Source organism: Zootoca vivipara, chromosome 15 (genome assembly GCF_963506605.1).
Source record: "Zootoca vivipara chromosome 15, rZooViv1.1, whole genome shotgun sequence".
In the NCBI taxonomy this organism is placed as follows: domain Eukaryota; kingdom Metazoa; phylum Chordata; class Lepidosauria; order Squamata; family Lacertidae; genus Zootoca; species Zootoca vivipara.
The window spans coordinates 6,647,532-6,661,665 of NC_083290.1; positions in this window are offsets into that span (position 1 = coordinate 6,647,532).

Below are 14,134 nucleotides of genomic sequence, written 5' to 3' on the forward strand. Positions count from 1 at the left end.
CATTCTGGGTTCCTTGGGTCCTGGAGCTGAAGCCTGGATGCACAGTGCGATGCAGCGGTGCAGCAGGTGGCGGTGCTGCGGTGCAGTGCGTTTGTGGCGGTCAGCTCAGCAGGATCCCATCCTCGTCGCCAGTGAAATGTACTCGGAGTCGAGAGTGAATTTCATGCTCTTTATTCAGCTCATAGTCATCAAGGAGAAGAGGAGAAGAAGAATGGCTCTTTTCCCAAAACCATCTGCTTATATACATTATTTACACAATGGGCCTTGCGTGATTGGCTACTTCAGGGCTACACCTGTGGGCCAATTATATTGTGGATTGACTTTTGCCTGCAGCCTGATTGGCTGCTCCTACAGGCCAATCAGGTAGCAGATTCACTTCTGCCAGCCGCCTGATTGGCTGCTCCAGCAGGCCAATCAGGTTGCGGATTCACTTCCACCTGGAGTTGGATTGGGTAGCTCCCGCTGAATCTGAATCCTATTGTTCTAGGATTCAGCTCAGTACATAACACGCACCCTCTCTTTTTTGCATTTTCCCTAAAAGAATGCATTTCTGTACGTTATTTTCGCTAATATCTGCATTTTCTATCCATACTTTACCCTAATGTGTGCATTTTGTATGCATTTCTTTGCCGGATAATTGCATCTTAAAATTCGGAGACGTGCGGATTTTGAGGGACGGCTGCTTTAGGCTTCGCGTACCATTTCCGATGCTGCAAATTAGGTAGGTTCTCCTTCCGATGCAAACTGAATCAAAACCCTCCTCCCTCCCTGGAAAGAAGCCCCACGGTTTTCACTCTGGCTCTCTCCTCAGGAATCACGCAAAGGACGCAAAGGACGGAGGCCTTCTTTTGCATGCGCCGGCGTGTTCGATTTTTCCTTCCGCCCCAGCACTACTACGATTGGGGTCGGAGGCCTGTCTCGAACTGAGATCTTGCCTAGCTTAGCACAAGGCAAAAGCAGAAAGTGTGTGTGTGTGTGTGTGTCAGGTGGGGGGTTGTCATCGGTGGAGAGGAGGAAGAATAGCTGGCGTATAATAATATGGATTTGTACCAGACGAGGATTTGCATTCAGATGTTTGCCTCCCCCCTCAGACTCCGAGCTTTATCATGTCAGTACAGGCAACAGCTTGTTTATGAATAAAAAATGTGGCAGGCAACCAAAGGAGTGAGTTGTCTTTGTTTTGTCGAGAGCGCCAAAGACAAAACGAGCGCCCCCTTCGCAAGTCTTCACTTTGTACAAGCCGCCTGGGACCTCTCGGGGGCAGCTGGCCTCAAAGCCGCTACCTGCCGGCCCGTTGCCATGGCGAGCCGCCTTCACCCTCCTTGACAGGCCCCGAGATGATGCATATTCATGAGCTCCGGGCCCCGTCTGACTCTGGAGGGACCAGGGAGATCTTTCTATGCAAAGCAGCGGGGCTTTGACAGACAGCCACTTTATTAACTCATTAAGCTCATCTTGTTCCCTTTAAATGCAGTATAATTACAAATAAAGCTGTCACACTTTGTTTGCAGTTATATAATTTAGCTAAGTACCGCTATGACCCAGGTTTCAAGGAGGAAATAGAGGTTATGAGCTCAGGATACGATGACTCTGTGTGTGTGTGTGTGTGTGTGTGTGTGTGTGTGTGTGTGTGTGTGTGATACGAGACGCAGGCCAAAGACGATGCAGGCCCATTCACCAACCTGGGTTTTCCCCCTCATAAAGTCCGGGCGCTTTTGAAAAGATCCAAGCGATCCCGTATGCCACGATTTATCTCTACTCAGGGGTGCCAACTTTAATAAAATATGGGGTGGCCAGGTAAGCCCCACCCCACAGTACTGATCGCAAGATTATGTGTGACGGTGCATTCAAACCATTTGAATAGCAATGTCCGTCAACTTTGGGGGGGGGTCCAGACCCCTCGAATATTTTATTGGGTGGGCTGAAGGCACCTTGGCCCCAAGGAGTTGGCTCCTATATGTCTCTACTTACCAAGAAACCATGCCTTATGAGGAACGGCTTAGGAAGCTGGGTATGTTCCAATCTGGACAACCTGCCAAGGGCCATATGCCATTGGTGGATGGGGACCAATGGAAAACAGATGTGTTTTCCATTGAGCAACAGATGTGACTCTGATCTTTCTGCGGGAGGCTCGCCCCAGAGACATCCACTCTCCATCCATTTACGCTATGCAATTGTCATAAAAAGGTAAAGGTAAAGGGACCCCTGACAATTAGGTCCAGTCTTGATCAACTCTGGGGTTGCAGCGCTCATCTCGTGTTATTGGCCGAGGGAGCCAGCGTACAGCTTCCAGGTCATGTGGCCAGCATGACAAAGCCGCTTCTGGCGAACCAGAGCAGTGCACAGAAATGCCGTTTACCTTCCTGCTGTAGCGGTACCTATTTATCTACTTGCACTTTGACATGCTTTTGAACTGCTAGGTTGGCAGGAGCTGGGACTGAGCAACAGGAGCTCACCCCGTCGCAGGGATTCGAACCGCCGACCTTCTGATTGGCAAGCCCTAGGCTCTGTGGTTTAACCCACAGTGCCACCCATGCAATTGTCATAAGAAGAGCCTATTGGAATAGGTCATTGGTCCCTCTGTAGTCCCGCACCCCTTTCTCGCAGGGAACAACTCAGATGCCTGTAGGAAACTGGCAAGCAGGACCCGAGCACAAGAGAGCTCTCTCCTCCTGAGTTTCCCAGCCGCTGGTATGCAGACAGATTTCTGTCTCTGACCAGAGCAATGCCTAGTAGCCATTGGAAGCTTTATCTTCCAGGAATTTGCCTAATCCACTTTTAAAGCCATCCAAGATGATGGCCTTCATTGCTTCAGGTGGGAGAGAGTTCCATAGTTCAACTATGTGCTTCCTTTTATCTGCCCTGAATCCTCCAGCATCCAGCTTTGCTGGATGCCCACGATTTCTAGTGTTACGAGAGAAGGAGAGAAGCTTTTCGGTATCCGCTTCCTCCATAGCGTGCAGAATTTTATAGGCTTCTATCATGTCACTTTATACTTGAAAAGTGATTCCTGAATGCTGCAACCGTTCTTCATAGGGGAGTCCCTCCATCCATTCCACCCTCCCTTTTCTGAACTCTTTCCAAACTCTATACAATCATACCTCAGTTTAAGTACGCCTCGGTTTGAGTATTTTCAGTTTAAGTACTCTGGAACGGATTAATCCACTTTCCATTACTTTCAATGGGAAAGTTCGCTTCAGGTTAAGCACGCTTCAGGTTAAGTACGGACTTCCGGAACCAACTGTGTTTGTAAACGAGGTACCACTGTAATGTTGCTTTTTCTGGTGAGGTGATGTTTACAGGGGAAACAATCTTGTAGAATGGGACTGGGGTGTGCTGGTAGTGAGGTGAACATTCACAGAGTGTTTGAGCCCCTGTGCTGGGTGCTAACTGGTGTCCGCACGATGGCAGCGCAATCGCCCGTGCCTTTGAGGACACAGCAGTCACGGGAAGTGAGTGCCACGGCAATTGATGGCGCCAGTGGAGCAAAAGCATTGAGATTGGGGGCATTCCTACCCTTGCCAGTGCATTCCTGGGTGGCCCCAGCGCATCCTAAGATTTCTGTCAGGTTTCAACTCTTGGGAATCACGATAAATTGCTTGCAAGGGTTGTGCCACTTGACCCTGGGGGATAGGTGAACACCCACAAACTTCCCCGTGAAGGGGCCGGGCACCTACAAATTTCAGTGCCAGGGCTATGCACGTTGCATGGCACCCACAACCTGGGTACCCACAGCCCCGGGGCCAAGCTGGCACTCCTGCCCTGGAGATTTATTTTATAATTTTTATTGAATTTTACAATTTATTTTTTTTTGCAAAACAACAATATAATATATAAAAACCACTTGGCCATATTGACCTGAGATTTCCCTCCTCCTCAACTAATGGTTTTCCTAATCATATCTAATATTAAATTTTGTTATTATTATTACCCTTAATCCAAGTCTTAAACACACCATTTAAATATCATACTGATAATAATTGATATCTCTGACCTTAATCCTACTTGTAACCCTACTAACGATGTCAATTGTTTACAATTGTCTTTCAAATACAACGTATATTTATTCCAGTCTTTCAGAAAGGTCTGGTCCTGCTGGTTCTGAATTTTTCCACTTAGTTTCGCCAACTCGGCATAGTCCATTAACTTCACCTGCCACACTTCTTTTGTTGGGATCTCTTCCTGTTTCCATTTTTGGGCCAGTAAAATTCTTGCTGCAGTTGTTGCATATAAAGAAAAATCTAGATCGAGGGAAGTAATAGTACCACTGTATTCTGCTCTGGTCAGACCTCACCTGGAGTACTGTGTCCAGTTCTGGGCACCACAGTTCAAGAAAGATACTGACAAGCTGGAACGTGTCCAGAAGAGGGCAACCAAAATGGTCAAAGGCCTGGAAACAATGCCTTATGAGGAACAGCTTAGGGAGCTGGGTATGTTTAGCCTGGAGAAGAGAAGGTTAAGGGGTGATACGATAGCCATGTTCAAATATTTAAAAGGATGTCATATAGAGGAGGGTGAAAGGTTGTTTTCTGCTGCTCCAGAGAAGCGGACACGGAGCAATGGATTCCAACTGCAAGAAAGAAGATTCCACCTAAACATTAGGAAGAACTTCCTGACAGCAAGAGCTGTTCGGCAGTGGAATTTGCTACCAAGGAGTGTGGTGGAGTCTCCTTCTTTGGAGGTCTTTAAGCAGAGGCTTGACAGGCATATGTCAAGAATGCTTTGGTGGTGTTTCCTGCTCGGTAGGGGGTTGGACTGGATGGCCCTTGTGGTCTCTTCCAACTCTATGATTCTATGATTCTAAGATGCTGTTACACAAATCTGTGGTGAAATTTGCACTTAGAATACATTGTACATTGCTACTCACCTCTCACCTCACCTGGTCACCATCTTCAAATATCTGAAAGGCTGCCACATGGACAACGGAGCAAGCTTGTTTTCTGCTGCTCCAGAGGGTGGATTCAATAGATCCAGTGGATTCAAACAGCAGGAAAGGAAATTCTGACTCAACCTTAGGGAAAACTTTCTGATGGTAAGGGCTGTTCTCCAGTGGAAGGGACTCCCTCAAAAGCAGTGGGATCTCCTTCCTTGGAGGTTTTTAAGCAGAGTTTGGATGGCCATCTGTCAGGGAGTCTTTAGCTGAGATTCCTGCATTGTAGGGGGTTGGATGAGATGACCCTTCCAATTCTACGATCCTATGGTCCTTTGAAAAGGGATGTTGTCGCGCTGGAAAAAGTTGGGCAACCAAAATGATCGAGGGGACGCAGCACCTCCCTTATGAGGAAAGGTTACAGCATTTGGGACTTCTTAGTCTGGAGAGAATGTGACCAAGAGTCGACACGATAGGAGTGTCTAAAATTATGGAAAAGTTTTTTCACGTAATGTTGAAACTTGGAGACCTCCAAAGATGCTGAAGGTTGGAAGATTCGGGACAGACAAAAGTTCTTAATTAAACCATGGCATCAGCAGTGATCCTGCCCAGCCCTCCAATCTTGTCTCCCCACCCACCACCCCATACACTCTCCCACCTAGAACCTCTGCTTCCCCCCCAAGAGGTATTGGTGGCCTGCATTCTACAAGTCCAGGATAAAAACAAAAGTTTCTAGCAGGTGCCAAAAAGTACAGTCAAGACACCTTGCCTGATGTCAACAGTGGGTACTGCCACACTAAAAAATTGATTTCTTACCAATGATGGCTCAGTCAGTAGAGCATGGGGCTCTTAATCTCAGGGTTGTGGGTTTGAGCCCCACAAAGGTTCCTGAATTGCAGGGGACTGGACTAGAGGACCTTCATGGCCCCTTCCAAGTCTTATGATTCCATGGTCGTGTGAAACAAGTATTATGTGGTACCTCTAGCAGTGCCAGTTCCACAGGTCAAAGTGGTTGAGTGGGCGTAAATGGAAGGAGACAATTTGAACCGGGATCTCTCACAGAGCTCACATCGAAATCTAGATCCGACGCGCACTTTGGCTTCAGCCATTCAGAGGGAGACAGACAGCCGTTCGTCAGGAGAAAAGGATGCTGGTCTGATCCGGTAGGACTTGTTCTTGTGTTGTCATGCACCCTTCATCAGACACGGCACGGTGCCCTTTAAAACTGCTGTTGCAATTTTAAACAAAAATAGAATTTAGCATGCATTTCATTTTTGCCGTTTCCAAGGTCTTGCTTTAAAAAAAAACACCACCACCACCACGCACAGCCTTAGATTTCACAGTGGCTGGAAAGAGATAAATCCCCAATTGTGCTGATGGGCCCTGCGGAGTGGTTACATCGTCCTCAATGACACTTCAGTCCCTGTTGTCATGACCCCACATAATCCAGCATCCCGGTCCCTCTGACACAGACTTGCTCTTAACATTTTCTTAGAGACTCTATAAATGAGATCTCTTTGACCTTCAATCCTTGGCTAATTTGCTGGCTTCATGTACAAGACTGGCTTAATTTTACACAATAATTACCTGAAAGAGACACTACTGCACGAGGCTGGGGGCAAGCTAGAAATGTCAGAACTGCGGGCGGGGGGGGGGGATAATATCAAACGGTGGTCAATTTCCTTTAGGAAGACAGAGACTCTGAGGCTTTGGGGGGGGGTGTAAATCTGTCTGTTTAGGAGCTGCACGGAATCCAGTTGCAGTTTTTTAGGTCGAAAGCGCCGACTTGCAGAATTGTTTCCCGAAAAGCACAGCCGAAACATCGTTTTTAAAGAAATGTATATATCAGTCCTGCCTTACACCATTATTTTCCCATGCTTGCACTTCCTCCTTCTTCCTGCATTTGTGGCGAGGGTGAGCTCAGCGCATCAGGGAACACAGAACGAAAAGGGCATGTACATCAAGGGCCCACCTTGCCCAGCACCCTGTTCTGACGGTGGCCCCTCAGTTGCCTGTGGGAAGACAGCAAGCAGGACCTGAATTCGGCACTCCCTGCTTGTGATCCCCAGCCACTGGTATCTAGAGGCATACAGCCTCTGACAGTGGGGCCTGGGGAAGGGCCATAGCTCCGTGGTAGAACATCTGCCTTGCATGCAGAAGGTCCCAGGTTCAATCCCCAACCTCTCCAGGTAGGACTGAGACAGACTCCTGCCTGAATCTCTGGTGAGCCACTGTAGACAATACTGTACAAAGTGTAGACAATACAACACTAAGTGTAGTATTGTCAGTGTGGACGGTACTAAACAAGGTGATTCTGCATAAGGCAGCTTCCTATGTTGCTGCGGATCATGGAATTGTAGAATTGGGACTCTGAGGATCAGCTGGTCCAACTCCCTGCAATGCTGTCCCCTAACAGGGATAGAACCTGCAACCTTGGCATTCTCCAAAACCAAACAAACCTAGGTCACGTACTGTTCAAGCATAAACCACAAAAAAAAACGCAACCTGCTAAGAAAATTACATGCAATTCGCCTTTTAGCTTCTTCAGCCGCTTGAGGCCTAAGGGATGTAAAAAGATGCGAATGAAAATCTCTTCTTATACATTCATATAACAAAATGATCTATTCAATATTATAAATACATACCAACATAAGATTGTAAACCAGCCTCAAGTGGCTGAAGAAGCCAAAAGGCGAAACAGGTTGTTTTAATTCCGGAAAACCTTGTTCTTCTGCTTGCATCTACTTATGGACTTCGCCCTTCATGGGATCCACATATATTGGGTCCTTTTTGAACAATTTTTGTAATACTTTATATGGATTTACATGACAGGGCGGTCGAGTGCCACTGCTATCTACTACATTGTTTACCCCTATGTGGAGATAAATTAGACATTGCATGAAATTTTCTCAGCAGGTTGCGTTTCTTGTGGTTTAACCTTGGCATTCTCAGCACCACGCTCTAACCTACGGAGCTATGCAGGCATGTAGAACATGGACATCCTAGCTCAGTGATGGCGAACCTATGACACGCGTGTCAGATGTGACACACAGAGCCCTCACTGCAGGCAGGCACCCCATCAGCCCATTCGCGCTGTTAAAACCCGGATCCTTTTTTGTTGTTGTTGCTGCTGGTGGTAGCCAGAGATTGGTTTTTAACCCTTTCTGTGCTGTTTTTCTGGCGCTTTGGCAGCCGATGTTTGGGTGTAACAGCGTTCGTTTTTAACCCGTTCTGTGCTGGGTTTTTTTTTGCACTTTGGCAGACTATGTCGGTGCTGCGTGTTAGTTCCAGCGAAGGTATTATTCATCATTCATTTCTGTTCTCTCCCCCCCCCCAAAAAAAAGTGCAGCAGCTTTGGGGCATCCCCCCAAGAAGCAAAACAACTTTTGCCCCCCCCAAAAAAAACCTCCAAAACTTTGGTCAGCAGCTCCCCCGCAAAAGCTCAACAACTTTGGGCACTTTGTGATAAATAAGGGTTTTTTGGTTTGGTTTGGTTCGGTTAAATAATTAGTTTTTGGTTTATTAAATACAGTTATATATTACAATTATACATTTTTGTTATTTAAACTATAAATATCGCAAAATTATGGTTTTTTTCTCGAAGTGACACACCACCCGAGTTATGCTCGGTTTTTTGGCGAATTTTGACACATCAAGCTCAAAAGGTTGCCCATCACTGTCCTAGCTCATGGCCATGGATGGCCTCATCTTCTCTGAATCCGCCTGATCCTCTTTTAAAACCATCCAGGTTGGGGGGGCCATCCATCACTTCACCTTGCAATGGCCACTTCTACAAGGAAAATATACTTCCTTTTTGCCTGTCCTGAATCTTCAACCATTTGGCTTCATTGGATCACCCCTGGTTCTGGTATCACGCAAGAGGGATCAAAATACTTCCCCGCTTGCTTTTCTCCACATTATGTATTATTTTATACGCTTCTAGCATATCCCTGCTGTACTCACCTTTCTTCTGAAAGAAAGAAGCCCCAAATATTGTAAGCTTTCCTCATGGGGGTGGGTTATTCCAGCCCCTTCATCATTTTGCTAACCCTTTCCTGAACCTTTTTCCAGATCGAGCATAACCTTTCTGAGGTGTGGCGACCAGACGTGCTCCTGATTGCCCGTATGTCTGTCTGCATCCTGCCCCCCCCCCCCGCCCCCCCAAAAGCCATTCAGAGTTTGCCTTCCAGCCTGCCTCTAGAATCCCTCCTGTTGATTATCACTCCTGGCCACATTGAAACCTACCAAGTGAACAAAAGTCTTTTGGGGAAATGACAAAATCTCCAGGGCAGGAAGAAAGTGAAGGCTTACTGGGAAATGATATATAATGAGCTTTTAAAAATGTTGAAATATACATCTGTAAAGAAACCAGAAGCCTTTCTATTGGGTATTGTAGGTAGAGAGATACATGAGCAAGATAAAACATAGAATCATAGAATCATAGAGTTGGAAGAGACCACAAGGGCCATCCAGTACAACCCCCTGCCAAGCAGGAAACACCATCAAAGCATTCTTGACATATGCCTGTCAAGCCTCTGCTTAAAGACCTCCAAGGAAGGACTCCACCACACTCCTTGGCAGCAAGTTCCACTGTCGATCAGCTCTTACTGTCAGGAAGTTCTTCCTAATGTTTAGGTGGAAGCTTCTTTCTTGTAGTTTCAATCCATTGCTCCATGTTCGCTTCTCTGGAGCAGCAGAAAACAACCTTTCACCCTCCTCTATATGACATCCTTTTAAATATTTGAACATGGCTATCGTATCACCCCTTAACCTTCTCTTCTCCAGGCTAAACATACCCAGCTCCCTAAGCTGTTCCTCATAAGGCATTGTTTCCAGGCCTTTGACCATTTTGGTTGCCCTCTTCTGGACACGTTCCAGCTTGTCAGTATCTTTCTTGAACTGTGGTGCCCAGAACTGGACACAGTACTCCAGGTGAGGTCTGACCAGAGCAGAATACAGTGGTACTATTACTTCCCTCGATCTAGATTTTTCTTTATATGCAACAACTGCAGCAAGAATTTTACTGGCCCAAAAATGGAAACAGGAAGAGATCCCAACAAAAGAAGTGTGGCAGGTGAAGTTAATGGACTATGCCGAGTTGGCGAAACTAAGTGGAAAAATTCAGAACCAGCAGGACCAGACCTTTCTGAAAGACTGGAATAAATATACGTTGTATTTGAAAGACAATTGTAAACAATTGACATCGTTAGTAGGGTTACAAGTAGGATTAAGGTCAGAGATATCAATTATTATCAGTATGATATTTAAATGGTGTGTTTAAGACTTGGATTAAGGGTAATAATAATAACAAAATTTAATATTAGATATGATTAGGAAAACCATTAGTTGAGGAGGAGGGAAATCTCAGGTCAATATGGCCAAGTGGTTTTTATATATTATATTGTTGTTTTGCAAAAAAAAAAAAATTGTAAAATTCAATAAAAATTATAAAATAAATCTCCAGGGCAGGAGTGCCAGCTTGGCCCCGGGGCTGTGGGTACCCAGGTTGTGGGTGCCATGCAACGTGCATAGCCCTGGCACTGAAATTTGTAGGTGCCCGGCCCCTTCACGGGGAAGTTTGTGGGTGTTCACCTATCCCCCAGGGTCAAGTGGCACAACCCTTGCAAGCAATTTATCGTGATTCCCAAGAGTTGAAACCTGACAGAAATCTTAGGATGCGCTGGGGCCACCCAGGAATGCACTGGCAAGGGTAGGAATGCCCCCAATCTCAATGCTTTTGCTCCACTGGCGCCATCAATTGCCGTGGCACTCACTTCCCGTGACTGCTGTGTCCTCAAAGGCACGGGCGATTGCGCTGCCATCGTGCGGACACCAGTTAGCACCCAGCACAGGGGCTCAAACACTCTGTGAATGTTCACCTCACTACCAGCACACCCCAGTCCCATTCTACAAGATTGTTTCCCCTGTAAACATCACCTCACCAGAAAAAGCAACATTACAGTGGTACCTCGTTTACAAACACAGTTGGTTCCGGAAGTCCGTACTTAACCTGAAGCGTGCTTAACCTGAAGCGAACTTTCCCATTGAAAGTAATGGAAAGTGGATTAATCCGTTCCAGAGTACTTAAACTGAAAATACTCAAACCGAGGCGTACTTAAACTGAGGTATGATTGTATAGAGTTTGGAAAGAGTTCAGAAAAGGGAGGGTGGAATGGATGGAGGGACTCCCCTATGAAGAACGGTTGCAGCATTCAGGAATCACTTTTCAAGTATAAAGTGACATGATAGAAGCCTATAAAATTCTGCACGCTATGGAGGAAGCGGATACCGAAAAGCTTCTCTCCTTCTCTCGTAACACTAGAAATCGTGGGCATCCAGCAAAGCTGGATGCTGGAGGATTCAGGGCAGATAAAAGGAAGCACATAGTTGAACTATGGAACTCTCTCCCACCTGAAGCAATGAAGGCCATCATCTTGGATGGCTTTAAAAGTGGATTAGGCAAATTCCTGGAAGATAAAGCTTCCAATGGCTACTAGGCATTGCTCTGGTCAGAGACAGAAATCTGTCTGCATACCAGCGGCTGGGAAACTCAGGAGGAGAGAGCTCTCTTGTGCTCGGGTCCTGCTTGCCAGTTTCCTACAGGCATCTGAGTTGTTCCCTGCGAGAAAGGGGTGCGGGACTACAGAGGGACCAATGACCTATTCCAATAGGCTCTTCTTATGACAATTGCATGGGTGGCACTGTGGGTTAAACCACAGAGCCTAGGGCTTGCCAATCAGAAGGTCGGCGGTTCGAATCCCTGCGACGGGGTGAGCTCCTGTTGCTCAGTCCCAGCTCCTGCCAACCTAGCAGTTCAAAAGCATGTCAAAGTGCAAGTAGATAAATAGGTACCGCTACAGCAGGAAGGTAAACGGCATTTCTGTGCACTGCTCTGGTTCGCCAGAAGCGGCTTTGTCATGCTGGCCACATGACCTGGAAGCTGTACGCTGGCTCCCTCGGCCAATAACACGAGATGAGCGCTGCAACCCCAGAGTTGATCAAGACTGGACCTAATTGTCAGGGGTCCCTTTACCTTTACCTTTTTATGACAATTGCATAGCGTAAATGGATGGAGAGTGGATGTCTCTGGGGCGAGCCTCCCGCAGAAAGATCAGAGTCACATCTGTTGCTCAATGGAAAACACATCTGTTTTCCATTGGTCCCCATCCACCAATGGCATATGGCCCTTGGCAGGTTGTCCAGATTGGAATGCGGCCCTTGGTCTGGAAAAGGGTCGCCTGCCCTGGTCTGCACAGACTGACAGCAGCACTCTAGAACAGGCATCCCCAAACTTCGGCCCTCCAGATGTTTTGGGCTACAATTCCCATCTTCCCCGACCACTGGTCCTGTTAGCTAGGGATCATGGGAGTTGTAGGCCAAAACATCTGGAGGGCCGCAGTTTGGGGAGGCCTGCTCTAGAACTTCAGACAGGATTTTCTCCAACAGGAGATTCTTTTCTCCACCAGGAGATTCTTTTGCAATCGTTCTGCATGCAGAACAGATGCTCAGCCCTTCTTTTTAGAGAGTGTGGGAACACACACACACACATATTTTCAAAAGTGTGGATGAATGAATGAATGAATTGATTTACAGTATTACTGTCACAGGCCAGAGATATGGATGTATACAGCAATAGAGAATGCGTAAACATAAACAGGTTAAAATTAAACTCTATAAACGAGAACACAGTAAATAATACAGATGCAAAAACCATTGAAATATGTAGATTAAAAACTTAACCACTAATTTAAAATGTGTGTGTTAAGACATTGGCCGTCAGATTCATTCAGAGCTTGTCTCCTTAATTTTATAGCAGCAGCACAAAATTCAGCCACTTTTAAGGCAATCTCTGGTTCCCTGTCCTCTATTAGATATTTTAGGTGGTGTGAATGTTATTTCCAGTTGCTTTTAAGTCCTTGCCATTGAAAAAGCAATAAGGAACACAGGAAGCTTCCTTGTACTGAGTCATGCCATTTGGTCCAGTATTGTCTACACTGACTGGCAGCAGCTCTCCAGAGAAGGGATATTCTCAGCCGTATCTGGATATGCTGGGGATTGAATCAGGGACTTTCCGAATGCAAAGCAGATGTTCCGCCCCTGAGCTTTGGTCCGTCCCCTTAAACATAATGTGTTCCATGTTGGGCAACCTCTGAAAGATGCTCCAGAGCTTCAGATGGTCCACAATGCGTTGCTTGATAAGTTGTCCATCCAGGTCCAAAACAACAAAATGCCTCATTTCCTCAAAACAAACAGTGGGAGCCGATCGGCATTTTACTACTGTAATGGCCCTTGCATTGGATTCAATTAATTGGTGGGTGAGATTTGGACTAATGAAAATAAATTAAAATCATTCCAGCAATTAAGTCACTGTAGACATTATTGACAATGCTTCCTGCATATAGTAAACTCCAGATTTAAAGCCATATGGATGGAGCAATATTGGATCACAGGTTGGTTGCTAAATTGTGTGTTGCATGGATTGGCAAGCACAGATTTTGGCCCTATCTGTACTAAACGCCGTCCTATCCTTTTAAATAGTCACGGCTTTCCCCCAAAGAATCTTGGGAGTTGTAGTTTGCGAAGGATGCTAGGAGACCCCCTATTTCCCTCACAGAATTACAGTTCCCCGGGTGGTTTAACAATCCCTCTTTCTAGGAAACTTCCCAGAGAACCATCACCAGTCGCTGAGGGAACCAGCAAGTCTACATCAAGCATTTGGAGAACTAACTTGGATACGAGAGGTTGCGTTGTCCAAATATTGTTGGCGACCCCTGAGCTAAGGGACGGGGTCTTCTGGCTCTGTGCCCTGATGCAAATGGTTGTAGTTGCTGTTGTTTCTTAACAGCTCTTCACCAAGAGGTTCCAAGGCAGGGTGACAACGTTTTAATGGCGCCATTTAGAATCACTTAAAACAAATCCGTTAATCATCACTTTGGTCCGGAGATTCTGTCTTTTGCTAGCAAAGATCATGGACACTTTTAGTACATGGTTAGTATGCAGAAAACGAGCCCCATATAAACCTGTGTTGCACCAACTGCTTTCTGTTTTTTAACTGTATTTCTTCGCCACATCCAACCATTCGGGGACCAGGTGCTGTGCAGTGGATGTGTTGATGATCTGCGAATGGAGAACCGCAGAGGGCCAATTTAAGAGGGAGCTGCTAGCGAGAGATCATTATCAGTTCTGCTTTGGGTGCAAGGGTTAATGTATGCTGCAAAACAGGGTGCTTCTTGCAAAAGCAAGAAAACTTCGCATATAAAAATA